Raw genomic sequence first — 24,200 nt, forward strand, 5'->3', positions numbered from 1 at the left:
GTATGCTTGTCGGTCTGTGTCTTTTATTTTGAGCCTGTTTGATTTCAGCTTCATGAAACAGCTTTTACTAAGAACACTGTTGCATGAGATACAGTGGCAAGCACAGGATTGAAAATTGGGCTGTGTTCTAGAACTGGCTCTGGTAACATTAGGTGAGACTTGGACAGTGCTATCTTGGGAGGACCTGAGCTCCCTGTTGTAACATGGCTTTTCAGGTAGAGGCCATGGAGCATGACTCTAGAGTCCAGCTGTCTAGGATCAAATCCGTCCTCTGCTGCTTTTGTCTGGGTGACGTTGTTCAAGTTCCTTACCCTCTGTGTATCTCAGCATTCTTGTATATAAGATGTAAATAACACCCATCTTATAGGCTTGTTATGAAGGATGATATAGATTCATACATGAGAAGAGCTTGGAACAGTGCCGGACCCAAAGTTATGTACGAGAGTGCTCAGCCAGTGTCATCTGTATTTTTATGGGAAGACTGAAGAGGGTATTCACTTTTCTACTGGAGAGGTCCACGTTATCAGAATTTGTTGATACATTTTCCATAATTTACTACATATATGAGTATACCCATGTATGTAAATACATGAAACTATAAACAAGTTTCGTAGAATAGTGCATTCTATATACTCATATATTTTGTATCCTACTCTGTTTTGTTAAAAAACATCCCTGGTTATAAACCTGATGAATTGATTTCATGACCCACTAATAGAATGTAAAGTGCAGTTTGAAAAATACTGGACCAAGATCTTGAAGATTCTGTTGAATTCTAAGATGGTCTGATGCAGTGCCTACATAATAAAGATCCCATGTGTTAACACTGCCATAGTCAAACAAGGTACATGTTTGAACAGTGGGCCACTGACGTGCACTTTAAAATGATCAACATGGATGGCAGTGGGATTTGTGTACCTGTGCGTGCTTCTGTACGGATATCAAACAGGTCTTTTTCTTCTTGATCTTTCTTAGAGTTGGCAATAGAGTAAGCCTTTCTCAACCAGGAATTCTCCCATATCATAAATTCTACTGTGAGTATATTCTATCTACCTATTTTGAAACTGAAAATTCGAATTCAACAATACATGAAGTCATCGTCTACTCTGGGTTCTAAACTCAGAACTGTTAACGGCGTTGCAGGAGCTCTTCATTCACTGAGGCTCCAAGTGTCAGGCAGGACCTCACCCTCTTTCTCCCTGCCTCTGCCAGCAGCCACAGCCATCTGTCCCTCATGAGAATACCTGCCTTTTGTCTTTGACATTTGCTTCTCAGCATTGCTGTCTGCCAGTGTTCGCACCATCCAGGGATACAGGTTTTTAAATAAAGTGTTATAAATTGTGGGGGAGGTGTGTATAAAAGTTTGACTCGTATACATGATGGGATAAGCACCGGTGGATAATCCAAATATTACCAAAAGGAGCATGCAGATGATAATGTGTTTGGGAAGGACAAAATTAGTAATTTGCTTAATTTTATATTTTTGTGATCCTTCAACTTGCAGATTTGATCCCTTCAACTCAGTTTTCCTCATAATGTCTTTAGTTCTTTATCTTTGAATTCTTACGAGAATGAAGAGGTTTTACAGAGCATGGCTCTTCAGGTTTTTCAAAATGTCTTCACATTACTGGGAGATTCATTATTTTTGTTCGAATTCACTCATTTCTTTCATGGACCATGTAATATTTCCACCCAGAGTATAAAAAGCCCACCAGTTGATTCTCTGAAATAATAGCTGTGAAGAATTACAAGCTGTAATTTCCATGTTGATGTTGTAATGAGAAAGGGAGTGCTTTTAAGGAAAGGACAGCAGACAAGTGAAGTTTTAATGGGGAGGGTCCATGCAGTCCCAGCAAATACCCTTCCGAAGCCTCCTCACTTGGCCTTAACATTCAGAAAAGGCACCCAGAGTGTCCCACCTCAGTTTAAAAGTTACACATGGGTTGCATTATTTAATGATAGAGTGGATAAATAGCAGTGACGGTAATTTTCAAAGCAGTTACGTGCATGCAGCATTAGTAATTAGAGATGGTCCAACAAATATGTGATAACCAAATAGAAATGTACACATTATCTCATCTCATTTTTTCATGCCATATGGATTCACCCCACAGAACTAAATCTTCTCTAGCTAAAGCATTATGAATGCATGCTAACTAAAAGCATTCAGTTATATAAGGAAACAAATTCTTAACGTTATTTTATTGTCCCAGTATTCTTACATACCTTTTTTTACACTTACAGATTTGTTCTGAAACATTTCTAATGAGTGACACTCCTGGTGTTCTTTTTTTTTTTTCTTTGAGACAGAGTCTCACTCTGCTCATTCTCTTGCCCAGGATGGAGCGCAGTGGCGTGATCTCAGCTCAGTGCAACATCCACCTCCCAGTTTCAAGCAATTCTCCTGACTTGGCCTCCCTAGTAGCTGGGATTAGAGGTGTGCACCACCATGCCCAGCTAATTTTTGTATTTTTAGTAGAGATGGGGTTTTGCCATGTTGGCCAGGCTGGTCTCAAACTCCTTACCTCGGGTGATCCACCCGCCTCAGCCTCCCAAAGTGCTAGGATTATAGGCGTGAGCCACTGTGCCCGGCCATATTCATGCCATTCTTTGGTGACCATAACCATACCCTTTATTTTAGCAACAAGCGATGCCATTCTCAGACACACCTACTGAAGAGCTCCATAAAATTCACTAAATGAGTATGAAATTCCATGTTTTTCATGAAAAAGAAAAACGCATAGTTCAATTATATTCAAGTTTTCCTTAAAGATCAAACTGGTGAAAAAACATTCCCTTCCACTCGATTTACTTACGCCTGCAAACAAAAGAGAAGGTGATCACAAGGCCTTATTGTTTCTGCTTTCTGAAGCATGTTTTACTAGAGGCGGAAGTAGAACCAAGGTCAAAACTGCCACGCATGTCCACTCGGTGCACTGCCTGAGTTAGCCCTGCTCTGCAAGGGGCTGTGTTAAAAACGAAAAAACTCAAACTGCCAAGTACCCCTGCATTTCAAGCTCTATGTACCATCCAAGTTACACTCCAAGCAACTTTTTTTTTCTTTTTTTACTATGCTCACTCCAAACAGTTTTTTATTGTTTCTATTTTCTCTCCATTGAAAGAAGACAAAACTCATAGTAACCTTGAAGTTGGTTTTTTTATTTACAGAATACACCCTTATCCAAAATGTATCAACATGAGGCAGAGCGCGGTGGCTCATGCCTGTAATCCCAGCACTTTGGGAGGCCGAGGCAGGTGGGTCATTTGAGCCCAGGAGTTCAAGACAAGCCTGGGCAACATGGCAAAACCCCATCTCTACTAAAAATACAAAAAATTAGCCAGACGTGGTGGCTTGTGCCTATAGTCCTGTAGTCTCAGTTACTCAGGGAGCTGAGGTGGGAGGATCGCTTGAACCTGGGAAGTCAAGGCTGTAGTTAGCCATGATCACACCACCACACTCCAGCCCAGGTGACAGAGTGAGATCCTGTCTCAGGAAAAAAAAATAGTATCATCATGCATGGTAAATGGAAACTTACAAATATTGCCTTGTTAGGTTGGTTGGTCAGGATTTCTAAACTATCCCAAATGATAATTGCTAATATTTATTGAGTACTGTGATGTGCCACATGGACATGTTTTTATCTCATATAGTACTCTTAAAAGCTCAGTGTGGTTTTAGGTACTCTTATTATTCCCATTTTAAAGGTGTGAAAACTGAGGCCCAGAAAGGTTAAGTAACTTGCCCAGTGTTCTGGTTATCCATTGCTACAAAACAAATCTGCCCAATGTTTAATAGCTTAAAACAACCGTCATTATCTGTATGATTTCAGTGGGGAAGGAATTTGGGAACAGCTCAGATAGACAGTTCTGGCTTGGGGTCACTCATGCAGTTGTAGTCAAACAGTAGCTGGAGTTAGAATAGGGCCAACTGTGAGAACCAGGGGAAGCGAGGCAGCTTGGAGCTAGCCAGGCACCTCTGTTTAGTCAGGGTCGCTCCATGTGTTCACTAGGATTCCTCACAGCACGGCCGGCTCAAGGTGGCTGGACTGCTTACCTGGCTGCTCAAACCTCCAGTGAGAATGGAACCAGCAACGGAAGCTGCATCACCTTTTTTGAGCTTGCCTTCGATATCACGTAACGTCACTGCTAGGGTCACAGTCCACCCAGATTCAAGGGGAGGGAACACAAACTATCAGTGTCACCTCTTGAGGGGGAATGGCCTCATCCAGAAGGTACAGGACAGGAGGTGTTATTGCCTCCATCTTTGGAAAACAAAATCTGCTGTCCCCAGTGACATGGCAAGTGGGAGAAGAGCTGGGACTGTCATCAAGGTACTGTCCTGCAGAGGCCGCAACACTACACAGCCACCATTCTAATGCTGCCAGAGCTTAGTCCTAAATAAATTTGTCTTCAGCTAAATTGTGTATGCCTGAAGTACTAGGCATTTTTATGAATTAAGACCTTTCCATGCCTGCGTCTCTGTGGCTCAAGCCTGTAATCCCCAAATTTTGGGAGTCTGAGAGGTAAGGATCACTTGAGGCTAGGAGTTTGAGACCAGCCTGGGCTAGCAAGCCCCCTTCTCCACATAAAATAGAAAAATTAGCCAGGAGTGGTGGTGCCCCCCTGGTACTCTAGAGGCTGAGGCAGGAGGATCACTTGAACCCAGGACGTGGGCCTGCAGTGAGTTGTGATTGCACCACTGCACTCCAGCCTGGGCGACAGAGAGCCTGTCTCTAAAAAAAAAAAAATTCTTTCATTCTATGACAGTAAATCTATTGCCCTGAATTACACAAATTTATTCCAAGTATATTGTGGGCCAGTTTGTGGGCTGGTTGTTGTGGCCATAAAGGAATCCCTGTTCCTGAAGACCAGTGGTCCAGCAGGAGACTCTGCCACGGCAGCAGAGTCCGATAGTGTGGTCAGTGCCGTGGAAATGGGCACAAGACTAGTGAGTGAGTCTGGGATTTCCTTTAACATGCCTGAAAAGAAACAAAACACCCAGATTGGAGAGAAATGGATGAAACAGGATTTGAAAAATGTTGATAACATTAAAGATGAGTGGGCCTGGGGGCTTTGCCATTCACTCTCCTTTTGGGTATGTCTGGAAATTTCCATAATAAAAAAATAACAAAGGATACAAGGTAGAAAGGCGCCCCAGGGAAGGATTAACTTTTATAGAGTATGAGGAGGAAGCTGCAGGGAGGTAGGGCTTCCTCAAGGAGTGACATTGACATTGGAGTTGTTTGTGTTTTTGTGTTCATGATAAAATGATTCTGTGCTTTTGTTGTGTGGGAATGCATTTCCATCATCCATGAACAGATAATGTTATGTGAACTGCATTTTGGAGAACATAGAAGCGTTTGTAAAATAAACAGATCGAGGAAGAGCTTTCCAGGTGATGAAAGGGACTGTTGGCATGCACCCCTGCGGCACCCTGGCATGCACCCCTGCGGCACCCTGGCATGCACCCCTGCGGCACCCTGGCATGCACCCCTGCGGCACCCTGGCATGCCAGTGCTTTGAACATAGACAGACTTGTCCACTGTTGAGTAAACCTAACCTTTATTTTTTCTACCTGAGATATTCAGTGATAAGAAAATGGTGGGCGGGGGATGAAACTCACTTAACAATGCAAACAGCGCTTGCTGCCGTCTCCCTGAGCCTCTGCAGAGCAGGCCTTCTCTCCCGGAGCTTTTGGAGGAAGCTGGTCTTCTTTTTGGTAATGCTCATCAGCTTGAAGAACTGTAGTCTGAAAAAATATTTGATCTTGGAGAATAATTCAAAAGCACTATCTCAACAAAGGACTGAATTCCAAATGCCAAATTTAACAGGAACAATTCAGAAACCCTTTATTCAAGATGAAATAGGCCAGGCGCGGTGACTCAGGCCTGTAATCCCAGCACTTTGGGAGGCCGAGGTGGGCGGATCACGAGGTCAGAAGATCGAGACCATCCTGGCTAACACAGTGAAACCCCGTCTCTACTAAAAATACAAAAAATTAGCCGGGCGTGGTGGCGGGCGCCTGTAATCTCAGCTACTCGGGAGGCTGAAGCAGGAGAATGGCCTGAACCCGGGAGGCAGAGCTTGGAGTGAGCTGAGATTCAGCCACTGCACTCCAGCCTGGGCGACAGAGTGAGACTCCGCCTCAAAAAAAAAAAAAAAAAGGATGAAATATGGAATTATTCAGTCATATGCTGGGAGGAGCTCCGTGACAGCTTTTTAAAATCAAAAAGCTGATTTTTTTTAAATCAAAGGCATTAGTGACACCAGTTGGTCGGACTACATTTACGATATTCTCTCCACTTCTGATTGCCATCCTTTATTTCATTTTACTTTTTTATTGTGACCATTTCCGAACAGACACAAAAGTAGAGACTGTAACACACTTCCATGCTTATACTCAGCTTCAGCCATTAATGCCTTGCTCTCTACCATCCATCCTCCTTAACTCATTTCACCAGAAAGAAAATGACTTTTAAAATCACATAACCACAATGCATTATTACATCTAATCAATTATTTCTTTACATTGTCTAGTATAATAACATATTCAATTTTCCCTAAGTCTTTTTACAGTTGGCTTGTTTGAATATGGATCCAAACAAGGTCCATCATTATATTAAGTTTCATTTGATGTAGAACAGCCCCGTCCCCCTTTATATCCCCTATTGACTTGATGAAGAAATGGGTCAGTTGTTTTGTAAAATATCCCACATTCGGGGTTTGGTTAATTGCAACCCCAGGGTGTTTATGTAACTTGTTCCTCTATCTACTGTTTCTCCAATGGACTGGGAGTTAGAGTTATGAGCTAGCCTGAGCTCAAATTCTTTCTCCCTCTCATCCTCCCTCCAGTTCTTCTCTCCTCTACTTCCTTCCTTCCACCCTCCTTCTCTCTCCCTCACTCCTTCCTTCCATCTTTCCTTTTTTTTTTTTTTTTTTTAGGATAAGGCTATTTCATAGGTGATATTTCCCATCGCCACACTTCATGTCTCGTCTCGCTTTTTGTGGTAAGATTGATCGATGAGTTTAGAGGATGACAGCCTAATTCCTTTAGCATAAGGTTCAGCTAAACAGCCATCGATGCAATTGTCTGAATTGAATGACGCTCATTGCATTGACGCATTGATCACTCTTTAGCTGAACTGTATATTTAACTTAAATATGTTTTAAAATTAGAAGTTTTTCAATTGGAAGTTGCAAAATGTAATTAAAGAATGCTATTCTGCTTTCATTGACTGGAATTCTTAGAGATTTTTTTTTTCCTCATCCACTAGGTCTATTTAATTACCCTGCAATATAGTTCCTACAGCAAAGAGAACTTTTTTCTTAATTCAGCTCATCAGACAAAGAAACAAAGATAATTTTTAATAACCTAATTCATTCTCTTTATTTGTAATTTTCTTCCTTTTTTTTTTTTTTTTTGAGACAGAGCCTCTGTCACCCAGATGGGAGTGCAGTAGCATGATTTTGGCTCACTGCAACCTCCGCCTCCCGGGTTCAAGCGATTCTCCTGCCTCAGCCTCCCAAGAGTAGCTGGGATTACAGGCGCACACCACCAAGCCCCGCTAATCTTTGTATTTTTAGTAGAGACGGGGTTTCACCAGGTTGGCCAGGCTGGTCTCGAACTCCTGGGCTGTAGTGATCTGCCCGCCTCAGCCTCCGAAAGTGCTGAGACTGCAGGAGTGAGCCCCAGCGGCCGGCCTTTGTATTTTTAATTTTCAGTGTAATGAGTTGGTGGCCCTCCTATCTCTAATGTTATCCCAGAGCTTCGGTGTTTGTGCTTCGTGCTCTCTCCGTTTCTCCCCTGTTCTTATGGAATAATGATGTAAATTAGGAGCCTGGGGTCAGGAATCTCAGGTTAGGGCGAGGGCTTTTCCGTGGTGTTGGCAGCGGCTGGCGCCTGCGCCCTCCGTGCAGGACAGCAGCTCCCTCCAGCGGCTTCCCTCGCGCTTTGTGCCTTGCCCACCGCTCAGACGCTCTGCTCTGAAAAGTAAAGTTCACAAGGTGTCGTCAGCTGCAAGGATAAAACCAAGAAGGCAACTTCAAACACAACCTTTATCAACTTAAAATCAACATTAATGTACGGATGGTCCGAATGGTCACCTTGGGAAATCAGTGAAAGGGCCTGACATGGAGAAGAGATTAAATTATGTTTAATAAATATTCATTTTATGTTCATTCTTTGAAAACGGGTACTCATTGAATGACAGATCTTTACCACAAACACTAACAGATACGCGTAACTGCGCCCTGCAACATTTTATTTTCCGGCTGCTTCCCCCTCCGCTGTCAGGTGGCAGTGTCCACGGTGCTTAGGGGAACAGGAGGGGTTCTGGTGCTGCTTCCCTTCCGTGCACAGAAAATTCACCCAGGCTGGCGCGGCAGCGCAGGCCTGTAATCCCAGCACTTTGGGTGGCTGAGGGGGGCGGTTCGCTTGAGGTCATGAGTTCAAGACCAGCCTGGCCAACACGGTGAAACCATCTCTACTAAAAATAAAAACTGTCTCTACTAAAAAAATTAGCCGGGCGCGGTGGCGCGCCTGTAATCCCAGCCACTTTGAGAGGACAAGGCGGGTGGATCACTTGAGGTCAGGAGTTCCAGACCAGCCTGGCCAACATGGTGAAACCGCGTCTCTACTAAAAATACAAAAATTAGGCCGGGCGGGGTGGCTCACGCCTGTAATCCCAGCACTTTGGGAGGCCGAGGCGGGCGGATCACGAGGTCAGAAGATCAAGACCATCTTGACTAACACGGTGAAACCCCGTCTCTACTAAAAATACAAAAAATTAGCTGGGGGTGGTGGCGGGCGCCTGTAGTCCCAGCCACTGGAGAGTCTGAGGTGCGAGAATCACTTGAACACGGGAGACGGAGGTTGCAGTGAGCCGAGATCGCGCACTGCAGTTCAGCCTGGGCGACAGAGGGAGACCTCATCTCGAAAAAAAAAAAGGAAACAAACAAACAAAAAACCCACACCAACCCAGCCTCTCTAGCGAGGCCCGCCCGCCCGTCCGGCCCCCGCTCCTGGTCCGGGCTTCTCCGGCCGGGCCGCGGGGCCATTCGGCGCGGGGCGGGGCGTGGGGGAGTTTCCGCAGCGGTTAGACCGGCCGGGGGACCTCGGGACAATGAGCCTTTCTGTTTTAAAGCCGGAACCCCGCCGGGCCGCGCCGCGAAGAGGCTCCCCTGCGGCTGGCAGGAGAGACCTGCAGAAACTCGTGCGCGCCGAGCGAGGCGGGCGCCCTGGGGCTGGGGCACGCGGCCCGCGGGGGCCGCCAGGGAGCGGCCGCGGCGGGACCAGGACTCCGGTGCGCCCCGCCGCCGCCAGCACCCTCCTTGGGAAGCCCGTCCGACGCGTACGCTGCAGGGGCCTTCAATAGGGGCTGTCGCCACCTGCACCTGCGCCGCTGCGGTTCGCAGGAAACTCCTGTAGGTTTTCGGAAGCACAGTGCAGAACGTCCGGTGAGGGTTTGCAAAGCCGCCCTGGGAGATGCAGCAGTGTGAAACTTACGGTTGCACCTGGCCTCTGCTGCACCTGGCCTCTGCCATACCTGGCTTCTGCCGCATCTGGCCTCTGCCGCTCCTGGCCTTTCTGCTGCATCTGGCCTGTCTGCTGCACCTGGCCTCTCTGCTGTATCTGGCCTCTGCAAACTTGGGTGCCCTAGAGCTTCCTACCCAGAAGTGAGTGCCGCGCACACTGCAGGTGCGAGGTGCCCCTCCTTCTGTCTGTTCTGTTTGGTTTGGCAGATGACAATACTCTCAGTGGGGCCTGAAACCTTGATAGTCATGGCTTTCTTTGTAAGAAGGACTCTCTTCCTTCATGAAATCACTTTTATTTGGATTATAGAGATCTGTCATAAAGAGATTCAGTGCTTAATAATAACGTGGGGAAAGGATCACTAGGTACTGTTAAGAAAAAAGCAAGGACAGAACAGTGAATATGGTAATGATCTTGTTTTGTAATACAAAACAAAACAGACACTATACAAATACAAACCCAAAGGAAAATGATCATGCATGAAAACATTGTTTTCGGGCCGGGGGCTGTGGCCCATGCCTATAATCCCAGCCCTTTGGGAGGCCAAGGCAGGAGGATCACTTGAGCCCAGGAGTTCAAGATCAGCCTTGGCAACAAAGCGTGACTTCGTCTCTTCAAAAATTAAAAAGAAATTAGCCAGGCGCTGGTGTGGGCCTGTAGTCTCAGCTACTCGAAAGGCTGAGGTATGAGGATTGCTGGAGCCCAGGAGGTCAAGGCGGCACTGAGCTATCATTGTGCCACTGCACTCTAGGCTGGGCGACAGAGCTGGGCCCCATCTCTCTCTCTCTCTTTCTCTAGAAAGATTGTTTTTGGATTGTTGGATTGTACAGGTGATAATAATTTTCTTTATTTTACTTATCTGTTCTGAATGGTTTTCCACAGTAAACATTTTTTTTTTTCTAAGAAGAAGGGATAATAAATGTTTATTTTTTGTAAGGAACATAGATCGGCCGGGCGTGGTGGCTCACGCCTGTAATCCCAACACTTTGGGAGGTGGAGGCGGATGGATCACGAGGTCAGAAGTTCGAGACCCGCCTGGCCAATATGGTGAAACCCCGTCTCTACTAAAAATAAAAAAAATTAGCTGGGCACGGTGGCACACACCTGTTGTCCCAGTTACTCGGGAGGCTGAGGCAGGAGAATTACTTGAATCTGGGAGGTGGAGGTTGCAGTGAGCTGAGATGGTGCCACTGCACTCCAGCCTGGGCGACAGAATGAGACTCCATCTCAAAAAAATAAATAAATAAAAGGAACATAGATCACAGCACCAGAGGGAAGAGTCCCAGCAGATAGGTCCTATGCACAAACTTCCTCCCCAGTGATCCACAAGTCACCCAGGAGGTAAAGTATATGCAAGCTACATCAATGTTCCAGGATGAGGGTTGCCATTAACAAGTTTGTTTCCAGCCCTGAAATCTGTTCCCATTTGAACAAATATTAATCTTAGGAATAGTATAGGGCTCCCCACCAAGATGGTTTAAGCAAAGGTCATAGGCCCTGTATATCTAAAAATGTAACCCTGAAGTTCTTTTTGGGTGAAAGCATTGTTACGTGTCTCAGACAAGGAGTGTTCTATTCAACACTGAAGCACGCATGTTTGCTTGTGAGCCGTTACTGCAGACTTGCCTGAGATGCATCCAGCCCAGAAGGGCAGGCACAGTGGGCAGCTCGTGTATGGAGGGAGACCAACCAGGAGAAGACACAAAGATATATTTTTGAGGCTTCATTAGTTCCCATCTAAAAGTCCACCCCCATTCTAGTGGCCAGAATTGACTGCAGAGAAGTCAGGGTGCCCAGGAAGGGGACTGTATGGTAAACATGGCATTATCACTGCCCCAGGAGCCTTGCAGGGCTCACCTGAAACTCCACCTCCCTCCACAGTCTTCAGGGGTCCTTCTTGTCCTACGGACTCTTCTGGCATTTCCTGTATGGATGCCCATCTCATACCTTTAAATTTTTAAATTTTATTTATTTGAGACAGAGTCTTACTCTGTCACCAGGCTGGAGTGCAGTGGTGCTATCTCAGCTCACTGCAACTTCCGCCTCCCAGGTTCAAACAATTCTCCTGCCTCAGCCTCCCAAGTAGCTGGGATTACAGGCGCCCACCACCCTGCCCAGCTAATTTTTGTATTTTTAGTAGAGGCAGGGTTTCATCATGTTGCTCAGGCTGGTCTCGAACTCCTGACCACAGGCGATCTGCCCTCCTCAGCCTCCCAAAGCGCTGGTGAGAGGTGAAGCCAGCTGGGCTTCTGGGATGGGTGGGGACTTGGAGAACTTTTCTGTCTAGCTAAAGGATTGTGAAGGCACCAATCAGCACTCTGTGTCTAGCTAAAGGTTTGTAAACGCACCAATCAGCACTCTGTCAAAATGGATCAATCAGCACTCTGTAAAACGGACCAATCAGCATTCTGTAAAATGGACCAATCAGCAGGATGTGGGTGGGGCCAAATAAGGGGATAAAAAGCAGGCCAGGCAAGCCACCTGTGACAACCCCCTTGGGTCGCCTGAGATGCTGCAGAACGTTTCCTGTTTTGCCCTTCGCAGTAAATCTTGCTGCTGCTCGCTTTTTGGGTCCGTGCCGTGTTTATGAGCTGTAACACTCACTGCCAAGGTCTGTAGCTTCACTCCTGAGACCAGCAAGACCACGAGCCCACCAACCCGCCAGGAGGGATGAACAACTCCAGACGCGCCACGTTTATGAGCTGTAACACCACGAAGGTCTGCAGCTTTGTTCCTGAGGTCAGCACGAACCCATTGGAAGGAATGAACAACTCCAGACGCACCGCCTTTAAGAGCTGTAACACTCACCATGAAGGTTAGCAGCTTCACTCCTTAAGTCAGCAAGACCATGAACCCACCAGAAGGAAGAAACTCCGGACACACTGAAGTGGTGGCCTGCCCCTCCACACCTGTGCGTATTTCTGGTTGGGTGGGACGAGAGACTGAGAAAAGAAATAAGACACAGAGACAAAGTACAGAGAAACAACAGTGGGCCCAGGGCACCGGCGCTCAGCATACCAAGGACCTGCACCGGCACTGGTCTGTGAGTTCCCTCAGTTTTTATTGATTATTATCTTCATTATTTCAGTAAAAAGGAATGTGGTAGGAGGGCAGGGTGATAATGAGGAGAAGGTCAGCAACAAACACGTGAGCAACAGAATCTATGTCATAATTAAGTTCAAGGGAAGGTACTATGACTGGACGTGTACGTAAGCCAGATTTCTGTTTCTCTCCACCCAAACATTTCAGTGGAGTAAAGAATAACAAGGCAGCGTTGCTGCAAACATGTCTCACCTCCCACCATAGGGCGGTTTTTCTCTGATCTCAGAATTGAACAAATGTACAATCGGGTTTTATACCGAGACATTCAGTTCCCAGGGGCAAGCAGGAGACAGTGGCCTTCCTCTATCTCAACTGCAAAAGGTTTTCCTCTTTTACTAATTCACCTCAGCACAGACCCTTTACGGGTGTCGGGCTGGGGGATGGTCGGGTCTTTCTCATCCCACAAGGCCATATTTCAGACTATCACATGGGGAGCAACCTTGGACAATACCCCGCTTTTAAGGGCAGAGGTCCCTGTGGCTTTTCACAGTGCATTATGTCCCTAGTTTATTGAGACTAGAGAATGGCGATGACTTTTACCAAGTATACTGCTTGTAAACATTTTGTTAACAAGGCACGTCCTGCACAGCCCTAGATCCCTTAAACCTTGATTTCATACAACACAGGTTTTTGTGAGCTCCAGGTTGGGTCAAAGAGGCTGGGGCAAAGTGGCTGGGGCAAAGCTACAAATTAACATCTCAGCAAAGTAATTGTTTAATGTACAGGTCTTTTTCAAAATGGAGTCTCTTATGTCTTTCCTTTCTAGACACAGTAACAGTCTGATCTTTCTTTTCCCTACAACACACCATCTTTAAGAACTGTAACACTCACCACGAGGGTCCGTCGCTTCATTCTTAAAGTCAGCGAGACCAAGAACCCACCAATTCCGGACACGCTGGGATTACGGGTGCGAGCCACTGCACCCAGCTCATCTTGCACCTTTTTAAAGGCTGCATTCTGTCTCTCAACTAGCTCTTTGTGCTATATCTCTTTTTTCCCTAGTGCCCAACGCAGGGCTCAGATGGGGTTGGACACAGCCATCAATGGCCAGGGGATGACTTAGTTGCTCAAAAGTGCAATCTGGGCTGTCTTGTTACTAAAAACAGTTCTGTGAAATGCTACAGTCAACAACCACTTGCTGGTTTAACTCAGTGATTGAACTGGATACAGTGACTAGAGAGAATCCAAACAGTGTGGAGGCCCAAGGTCAGCTGCTTTATTGAGTCAGTCAGCAGGGAGAAGCTCTCTCAGAGTACTCAGCAGTGTAGTGGGCTATCTTCGGGGACCTACGTCCTGGATAGCTACAGGATACGGCTCTAGGTGTTCTGTCAATGATCATATTATTTGGTGCAGTTAAATAAGCATTTATTCACTGATCAAGCAGAATTTTTAAAAATAGGTACTTCCCGAATGCTAAAAATGGAATTAAAAGCAGCCAATTCTTGTAGAATTGCTGACTTCCCTTTCTCTATTTGTGAGAGAGATATGGAGAGAGCCCCACCTTAACAGATTTTTTTTTTCTTTGGGACGGAGTCTCACTCCATCACCCAGGCTGGCGGGCAGTGGCGCGATCTTGGCTCACTGCAACCTCTGCCTCCTGGGTTCAAGCGATTCTCCCACCTCGACCTCCCCAGTAGCTAAGATTACAGGTGCCCACCGCCACGCCTAGTTTTCTGTATTTTTAGTAGAGAATGGGGTCTCGCCGTGTTGGCCAGGCTGGTCTCAAACTCCTGACCTCAAGCGATCCGCTTGCATCAGCCTCCCAAAGTGCTGGGATTATAGGTGTGAGCCATTGTGCCTGGCTAATTTTTTTTGTATTTTTAGTAGAGACATTTTCACCGTGGTGGCCAGGCTGGTCTCGAATTCCTGACCTCAAGTGATCCACCCGCCTCGGCCTCTCAAAAGTGCCGGGATTAGGGGCATGAGCCACCACGTCCAGCCTAGATCCTGGACCTTAACAGGAGCTGTTTAAGGGCACATCCCCAGTTTGGCCAACGCTAAGAATACCATTTTGCCAAATAGTAGCTTGTTCTGCCTTCTGTACAACTCTCCACTGGATTCTGTTCAGTCGAAGGGGATGGCACGAGTGAACGCCTCCAAACTGTGTGTGTAAGGAGAGAGAGGGGCTGGCAGACATCTTGTGATTGACAGCAACCCAGTGTCGGTCTATCCATCATTCATTGGTCTCTGACCCCAGCACAAATCCCACCGAGGCTGTTGGAACCTCGGTAGAGGAAGTTGGGGTCTCGCACCAGAAACAAACGTTCCTAACAGAGGGGCAGCTTTCCCTGAAGTTGACCAGGTCTGGCATCTGCTCACATACGCCTTTCCACTGCCTGGGAAGACAGAGTGGGAAACTGGCTAGGCATTTGTAACCATCTCATCCAGAATCCTGTTTGCATGTGGATGGAGACTTTTCTTACTGTACTCTGAACTGTTCATTCATTCTTTCACTTAACAGATGTTTGTTTTTGAGACGGAGTCTCGCTCTGTCGCCAGGCTGGAGTGCAGTGGCGCAATCTGCTCACTGTAACCTATGCCTCCCAGGTTCAAGTAATTCTCCTGCCTCAGCCTCCTGATTAGCTGGGGCTGCAGGTGCATGCCGCCACACCTGGCTTTTTTTTTTTTTTTTTTTGTATTTTAGTAGTGACAGGGTTTCTTGAACTCCTAAGCTCAGGCAATCCGCCCACCGCGGCCTCCCAAAGTGCTTGGATTACAGGCGTGAGCCACTGCACCCAGCCACTTAACAGATGTTTATTGAACACTAAAAATGTGTCAGGTGATCTCTTAAGCCAGTTCAAGTACATTGGTGAACAAAATACACCAAGACTCCCCTCCTCATGGGTCTTTTAGAATGGATAATAAACCACAAATATAATAGATAAACATTAGAAAGTATTTTAGAAGGTGATACATGCTATGAAAAAAGAAATACAGCAGGGTGCCAAGCGTGGTAGCTCACACCTGTAATCCTAGCACTTTGGAAGCTGAGGTGGGTAGATTGAGCCTAGGCGTTCAAGACCAGCCTGGGCAACAGAGCAAGACACTATCTGTACAAAAAAAATACAAAAATTAGAGGTGGGTGTGGTGGCACATGCCTGTAGTCCCAGCTACCCGGGAGACTCAGAGGGGAGGATCACTGCCGCCTGGGTGGTTGAGGCTGTAACAAGCCATGATTGCACCACTGGATTCCAGCCCATGTGATAGAGTGAGACCCTGTTTGTCCCCCACCCAACCCCCGACAAAAAAGAAGTAGAGCAGGGGTAAGTGGGGATTACACTGTTAAATAGGAGGTCAGAGCAGGACTCACCAAAAAAGTAGCATTTAAGCAAAGACTCGAAGTAGAAGAGGGCTCTAGGCAGAGAAGAGTTAGTTCAAATGTCCCGAAGCAGGGGCGTGCCCACCAGGAATTTCCAGAGCAGTGTGGGGAGCAGAGGGAGCAAAGCGATGAGATCACAGCGGTGTCTGATCTTGCTGGACCTTCCAGGCCATTCATTGCACAGACTTGGCTTTTTCTCTGAATGAATAGGGAACCACTGGGAGGTTTGAGCAAAGGAGTGATGAGCTCTGACTCAGCTTTCACAGGATCACTCTGGCTGCTATGTGGATCCTGGACTGTCAGGGTACAAAGGTAGAGGAGACATTGTGGTGATCCCAGGGCCCTGGAGAGAGGAGTGGCAGTGGAACTGATGAGAGGCGCTCAGATGCTGGAGAGAACTGAAGTGACTTGCCCAAAGTCACACAGCTAGTCAGCAGTAGAGACAGGTAAGAACCCAATTCTCCCAAATTACAATGTCGTGCTTAATCCACTACCCCTCCTCTTCAATCTTTCGGCACCTCGTGGCCATGCTGAGATGCAGGTTTCACATGTGATTTTTGGTTGTCTTGGAGGCATCAATGCATTTGAGTGTATGTCTAGCTGTCTCATTCCAGCACCATTCTTTTGAAAATGTTTTGGGGCTAGAAGGTAGTATATCAGACATCCACTCTTTGCTACACATGCTGATACCTGGATATGATTTCTAGATATTTTTGCAAAAATTCTTGTATACACCCTTTTTCTCTGTCGAAGGCACATCTAGTGATACGAGTATGACACTGAAGGCACCCGAGGTGGATTCCTGGCAAGCTTCTACTCTGCCTAAGATGAAGATCTGCTCTTGTCTGATGGCTACTCCAGGAAGAAGCAGATGAGCTATGGCTGGAATTATAGCCATGATGCTTTTCTCTAACCTAGAAGGTTCATGAGGATGTCAGTGACTGATCTGTGGCTTGGCATGTTCACCGAGTCAGTTCTCTCCACATTTCCAGTCTAATGTAGCCAGGAGCGGTTCTCATAGCAGACACTCTGAGGTGTCTCAGCCTTTAGATTGCAGGAGACAGATCTAGACTTAGGCCTCCAGCTTAGGGGATGCTACCAAGTGACCTAAAGAGTTTCAGAGTCTTAACTAAACCGGAGGGGATAGCTTCAGTCTTACCACAACTTCCTAAATTGGCCTTCCGGCAGAACCATTAGACTGCAAGTGCCAAACAGACATGTTGTATTTATCGCCTCGTCTCCAGCTCCTCCAGAACCATCCATGGTGCATTAGAAGAGAAGAATATTTGTTGCACATATAGGTAAATTTGGGCCTACTCTTTAGAAATGATTTATTCCTCAGTTTCAGGTTCCTCTTTTTTTTCTTTCCTATTTTTTGTCCTTTCTTTCTCATTATCTTTTTATTTATTTATCAATTTATTTATGTCAGGGTCTTGCTATGTTCCCCAGGCTGTTCTCAAACTCCTGGCCTCAGGCAGTTCTCTCGCTTCAGCCTCCCAAAGTGCTGGGATTACAGGCATGAGCCACTGCACCTGGCCTTTCTTCTTCATTTTCCACATTTACATCTACATTTGAGAACTCCTCCCTCACCCCATCACATGTCCATTTGTCATTTGCTCAGAATCAAACCACAGAGGCCCAGACCGGGCATGGTGGCCCATGCCTGTAATCCCAGCACTTTGGGAGGCCAAGGTGGGTGGACCACCTGAGGTCAGGAATTTGAGACCAGCCTGGCCAACGTGGTGAAACCCCATGTCTTCTAAAAATACAAAAACTAGCCAGGCATCATGGCACATGCCTGTAGTCCCAGCTACTGGGGAGGCTGAGGCAGGAGAATTGCTTGAACCCTGGGGGCGGATGTTGCAGTGAGCTGAGATCATGCCACTGTACTCTAGCCTGGGCGACAGAATGAGACCCTGTTTCAATAAATAAATAAATAATGGGCCCATATGAATGCCCGTGAAAGCACTGGCCATAATCATATCTAATACCCTAATACCTGGAAGTTTCCAAGTCCCATCACAGCAAAGTCCTGGTGCTTTTGAAAGCAGAAATCGGCTCATGCCTTTAATCCCAGCACTTTCGGAGGCTGAGGTGGGCAGATCATGAGGTCAAGAGATCAAGGCCATCCTGGCCAACATGATGAAACCCCATCTCTACTAAAAATACAAAAATTAGCTGGGCATGGTGGTGCATGCCTGTAGTCCCAGCTACTTGGGAGGCTGAGGCAGGAGAATCACTTGAACCTGGGAGGCGGAGGTTGCAGTGAGCTGAGATCACACCACTGCACTTCAGCCTGGGCAACAGAGCAAGACTCCATCTCAACAACAACAACAAAAAAAAAAAAGAAGAGAAAGTGGAAACTGAAGCACAGTGATTCTGAGTGCACCCTTTATTCTCATGGCTAGTTCCAGGTAAGTTGGAGATGTACCGTGGCCTACATAACGTGCCTAAGGAAACCGAGAATTTCTGTCATAGTGTAAGAATGAGAGTTCTGTCAGACACTGCAGGCCGATGGCCCATGTCATTCATTCCCTGTGGGTGCTCTAGCCCTAAATCCCTTCGCAAAGGTTTTTTTGTTTTTTCCCAAGCCACGTTTCTTTGTCCTCCCACCGGGGAAAGCCCCAGCTGACATCTTTTCTTCTGGAGACAGTAGAAGATGGTGTCTTTGGAGGGCTCTTCAGATAAAATATGATGCAGATAAGAAAAAGATTTTGCCTCTTGGAAACTTCCTCAGAAACCCCTTATGGTATTTCATCAATCACAGAAATGGGAATTGAGTCACCTGCCCAAGCCCTGTAACCAGGACAGTTGTAGCAGATGCTGGACGATGGCCCTGACAGATGTGACTGAGTCTCCCTCGCCTTCTGTTTTGTTTGTGTGTCCAGAACGCCTATTTGTGAGAAAATTGTATTCCCTGCGCTTGAGTCCTGGTCTTCTGAGCTGACATAAGGAATTGTAAGCAGCGGGGGCTGCCATGCAGCAGGGCTCCATCCGCCCCAAGTCTCTGTGACTGCTGCTCGCTGGGCAGAGGCCCTGGGTGATCAGAGGCTGCACCGGTGAGCCTGGGCAGCCCCGTGCATCCCGACAGGCCACGTGTAATTTCTGCCTCTCAGTGAAATCCACCTGCAAGATTTGCTCTTATTTTCTCTGCAGCAAACAACAGGATGAACTTTATTTTCTCATTGAAAACAAGGTGCCGGGAAGTGATTGCGTACCCATCACAGAGGCACAGAGCCTTCAGCTTCAGACTCTCCCTTGAAGCCCCGAAAAGCTACCCTCATTGACCACATGTACTGAGGGCCCACCCGAGCAGGACTGCAGGAGGGGCTGGACTATCCACGACCCCCTAACAACCCACATGTGCAGAGAGGGCATTTCTGCCTTCTTGGGAGGCAGGCCTATCGAGCTGCGTCTGCACCTCATGATGCCCGCAGTGGCACGTGGAGCTACACCTGCACACTTGGCTTCTGGCTGCCGGGGTGCCCAGGGCGTTCACTATCAGATAGCACCCCGCTGCGTGCCTCTCCTCTGCCCTCCTGCAGGACACTCCTCGGCTCCCGTGACCTCTCGGAGCCCACATTTGCCCTCCTGCTCACCTCGCCAGGCCCCGGAAGTTGCAGGCTGCAGGTGGGCAAAGGAGGCTGCCACCACTGCTTGGGATCCGGTCTCCTGGTGGCTGCCTGCAGGGACCTGCCTGCAGGGACCGCCCAAATAAGAGGACGAGGAGTTGGTGTTCTGTGAGACAAACTTCAGTCAATGGCAGACAAGAGTCAGTGGATAAAGTCTGCCTTCCTTCGTGGACTGTTTCAAGATACTCTTTATAGTTTAGTCAGCCTCTCCGGAGACATCCTGTAAGGCAGAAAAACCACGCTTTGTGAGGAGCTCAGCAATGCGCCTGTATTTGCTCTCCCTCCTTCCCTCCTTGCTCCTTTCTTCCTTGCTTCCTCCTTCCCCTTTCTTCCTTTTCTTCCTCTTTTCCCCCTTCCCACTTTTTTCTTTCCTCTTTTCTCCTTCCTCCTTCCCTCCTTCCTTCACTGATACTGTTTGGGATTGCTCTCCCTAGTAAAGCATAATCACAAATGCCTTGTTCTTGGTTCTGGTTTCCAGAGAACCTGGGCTAAGTTTATTCCAGAATATCTTGATCTTGGATTTCCTTCCTTCCTTCCTTCCTTCCTTCCTTCCTTCCTTCCTTCCTTCCTTCCTTCCTTCTTTCCTTCTTTCCTTCCTTCCTTCTTCCCTCCCTCCCTCCTTCATTCCTTCTTTCCTTCTCCTTTTCTTTTTTCCTTTCCTTTTCTTTCCTTTTTTTTTTCTTTTCCTTTCTTTCTCTTTTCTTTTGACGGAGGCTCACTCTGTCGCCCAGGCTGGAGTACATGGCGTAATCTCGGTTCACTGCAACCTCCGCCTCCTGTGTTCAAGCGATTCTCCTGCCTCAGCCTCCCAAGTAGGTGGGATTATAGGCACGCACCATCACGCCCAGATAATTTTTGTATTTTTTGAAGAGATGGGGTTTCACCATGTTGGCCAGGCTGGTCTTGAACTCCTGAACTCAAGTGATTCACTCGCCAAGGCCTCCCAAAGTGCTGGGATTACAGGTATAAGCCACCACTCCAGGCCCTGAATTCTTTTTGCAATTTAAAACAGTGTTTGCAAAATTTTTGACCTAGGCCATTCATTTTTTTATTTTTACTATGTTATTTATAGAAGGAATATATATTTATAGTAGAAAATTTGGAAAATGCAGAAAAATATAAATAAGAAAATGAAAATAATTCACCAGCCATTACTGAATAATGAAGACCTTGAACTTTTTGGAGAATTTTCTTCCAGTTTTTATCCTTTGCATCAATAGTGTTTATTTTCTAAGTAGTTGTCCCCAAAACAGCCAGACCTATTATTTTTAAACTATCTCTCGTGTCTGACACTAGGCTCATTTGCAGATTTTTAATTTGTATTTTTTATAGACAGGGTCTCACGCTGTTGCCTAGGCTAAAGTGCAGTGGTGCAATCATAGCTCGCTGCAGCCTCGAACTCCTGCACTCAAGTGATCCTCCTGCCTCAGCCTCCCAAGTAGCTGGGACTGAGAGGTGACAGCGTGCTGGCAGTCCTCACAGCCCTCGCTCGCTCTCGGTGCCTCCTCTGCCTGGGCTCCCACTTTGGCGGCACTTGGGGAGCCCTTCAGCCCGCCGCTGCACTGTGGGAGCCCCTTTCTGGGCTGGCCAAGGCTGGAGCCAGCTCCCTCAGCTTGCAGGGAGGTGTGGAGGGAGAGGCGCGAGCGGGAACCGGGGCTGTGTGCGGCGCTTGCGGGCCAGCTGGAGTTCTGGGTGGGCGTGGGCTTGGCGGGCCCCTCACTCGGAGCAGCCAGCCGGCCCTGCCGGCCCCGGGCAATGAGGGACTTAGCACCCGGGCCAGCGGCTGCAGAGGGTGTACAGGGTCCCCCAGCAGTGCCAGCCCACCGGCGCTGCGCTCGATTTCTCTCCGGGCCTTAGCTGCCTCCCCGTGGGGCAGGGCTCGGGACCTGCAGCCCGCCATGCCTGAGCCTCCCACCCCCTCCATGGGCTCCTGTGCGGCCGGAGCCTCCCCGACGAGCGCCACCCCCTGCTCCAGGGTGCCCAGTCCCATCAACCACCCAAGGGCTGAGGAGGGTGGGCACATGGTGTGGGACTGGCAGGCAGCTCCACCTGCAGCCCCGGTGCAGGATCCACTGGGTGAAGCCAGCTGGGCTCCTGAGTCTGGTGGAGAAGTGGAGAACCTTTATGTCTAGCTCAGGGATTGTAAATACACCAATCAGCACCCTGTGTCTAGCTCAGGGTCTGTGAATGCACCAATCGACACTCTGTATCTAGCTACTCTGGTGGGGCCTTGGAGAACCTTTGTGTCCATACTCTATCTAACTGATCTGATGGGGACGTGGAGAACCTTTATGTCTAGCTCAGGGATTGTAAACGCACCAATCAGTACCCTGTCAAAACAGACCACTCAGCTCTACCAATCAGCAGGACATGGGTGGGGCCAGTTAAGAGAATAAAAGCAGGCTGCCGGAGCCAGCAGTGGCAACCCACTCGGGTCCCCTTCCACACTGTGGAAGCTTTGTTCTTTTGCTCTTTGCAATAAATCTTGCTACTGCTCACTCTTTGGGTCCACGCTGCTTTTATGAGCTGTAACACTCACCACGAAGGTCTGCGGCTTCACTCCTGAAGCCAGCGAGACCACGAGCCCACCAGAAGGAAGAAACTCCGAACACATCCGAACATCAGAAGGAACGAACTCCAGACGCGCCACCTTAAGAGCTGTAACACTCACCGCAAGGGTCTGTGGCTTCATTCTTGAAGTCAGTGAGACCAAGAACCCACCAATTCCGGACACAGGACTACAGGCAAGTGTCAATACACCTGGCTACTTTTCTTAGTTTTTATTTTTGTCTTACTCTTGCCCAGGCTGGTCTCAAATTCCTGGGCTCAAGCTATGCTCCCACCTTGGTCTCCCAAAGTGCTTGGATTACAGGCACGAGCCACCATGCCTGATCTTATTTGCAGTTTACATGGACAACTTAAATTGGAGTAATACAAACCCATAAGGTGAGATTCCTAAGTGTATTCTCAGAAATTCACGGACATTGCCAAAGTGGCTAACATGCTTAAAAATGCTTTAGTCATTGGTAGCTTTTCTGCACACACATGAAGCACTAATAATACTCTCTCACAATGACGCTCAGAGAACAATAGGGCGTGGGAGGAGGGCTGGTGATGCCCTTCTATAAATAAGAACTAAAGAACCATCTGGAGGTTCAGTTGAGAGATGTTGGGCAGTTAAAGTGATTATTGCTAAAATAATATTCGTTTTGGTTTATTGGAAGCTATTTTAGCATTTTGGGAGACTGATTAGTTATTAATAGCACAGATGGTGATGAGTCAATCTTGGCTTCTCTGCTTGTAAGTTGTTTGACGTTGGGGTATTACTTAAACTTTTTTTTTTTTTTTGAGACAGAGTCCCGTTCTGTTGCTCAGGCTGGAGTGCAGTGGCACGATCTTGGCTCACTGCAACCTCCACCTCCCAGGTTCAAGCGATTCTCCTGCCTCAGCCTCCTGAGTAGCTGGGATGACAGGCATGCACCACCACGCCCGGCTAATTTTTGTATTTTTAGTAGAGACAGGGTTTTACCATGTTGGCCAGACTGGTCTCAAACGCCTGACCTCAGGTGATCCGCCTACCTGGGCCTCCCAAAGTGCAGGGATTACAAGCGTGAGCCACCACGCCCGGCCTACTTAAAGTTTTTGAGTTCCAGTTTTCTCATCTGAAACATGATAATAGGTGGTAATAATAATAAAAAATAAAAATCTTGCAGAATTGTTCATTTATTTATTCAACAATTATTTGCTTAGTGCTGTCTAACAAACAATGGTTCAGGAGGCTGTAGTGTTTGGGGTATAGTAGTGAATGATACAGACAAGGTCTCAGCTATCTTGGAGCCGACAGTGACAGCTCAGCAAATGACAACATCATCAGCACTGCCACCTCCACCATTGTCATCGTTGTCATCAGTGAAATTTCCTTTATGTTGAATATTGATTTAAGAACATAGGTTAGCCCAGAGCACTGCATTTTTTAAAAACTAAATTAAACTTTTTATATTGAGATAATTATAGATTCACATTCATTTGTAAGAAATATTACAGGAAGATCCTTTGTACCTTGCAAAACTAGAGTACAAGATCACAATCCAATATTGACACTGATACAATCCACCAGTCTTAATCAGATTTTCCCACTTTCACTTGGTGTGTGTGTGTGTATTTAGTTCTAGGCAATTTTATCACCTATGTAGGTTGATATATCCACCACCATAGTGAAGATACAGAATAGGCCAGGCACAATGGCTCATACCTATAATCCCAGCACTTTGAGAGACCAAGGGGGGAAGATTGCTTGAGGCCAGAAGTTTTTGAGAGCAGCCTGCAACGTAGTGAGACCTATTTTTTTTTTTCTAAGAAAAAAAAAAAAAAAGATACAGAAAAGATCCATTTCTATGAGGATTCCATGTGTTGTTAACCATCGCCCCCCACACCCCCCCGCCACCCTCACATAGTTCCTCATCTCTGGCAACAACTAATCTGCTCTCCGTTTCTTTCATTTTATCATTTGAAAAAAGTTATATAAATAGGATAATACATTATGTAACTTTGGGGGTCAGCACTTTTCACTCAGCATAATTCCCCAGAGATTAACCCGATCCATTTTTTTTTTTTT

General features: G+C 47.0%; 1 protein-coding gene across 1 annotated transcript in view; it reads left to right on the forward strand.

Annotated features, from left to right (window-relative positions):
- The first annotated feature begins 12,370 nt into the window (after positions 1 to 12,370).
- STOX2 (storkhead box 2) overlaps positions 12,371 to 24,200 on the forward strand; it is a 290,826-nt gene continuing 278,996 nt past the window's right edge. The window contains exon 1 of the mRNA XM_058436928.1: positions 12,371 to 12,575. The gene's annotated coding sequence lies outside the window, so the exon portion shown is untranslated. The remainder of the gene's footprint in view (positions 12,576 to 24,200) is intronic.

Source organism: Hylobates moloch, unplaced genomic scaffold (genome assembly GCF_009828535.3).
Source record: "Hylobates moloch isolate HMO894 unplaced genomic scaffold, HMol_V3 SCAFFOLD_3, whole genome shotgun sequence".
In the NCBI taxonomy this organism is placed as follows: domain Eukaryota; kingdom Metazoa; phylum Chordata; class Mammalia; order Primates; family Hylobatidae; genus Hylobates; species Hylobates moloch.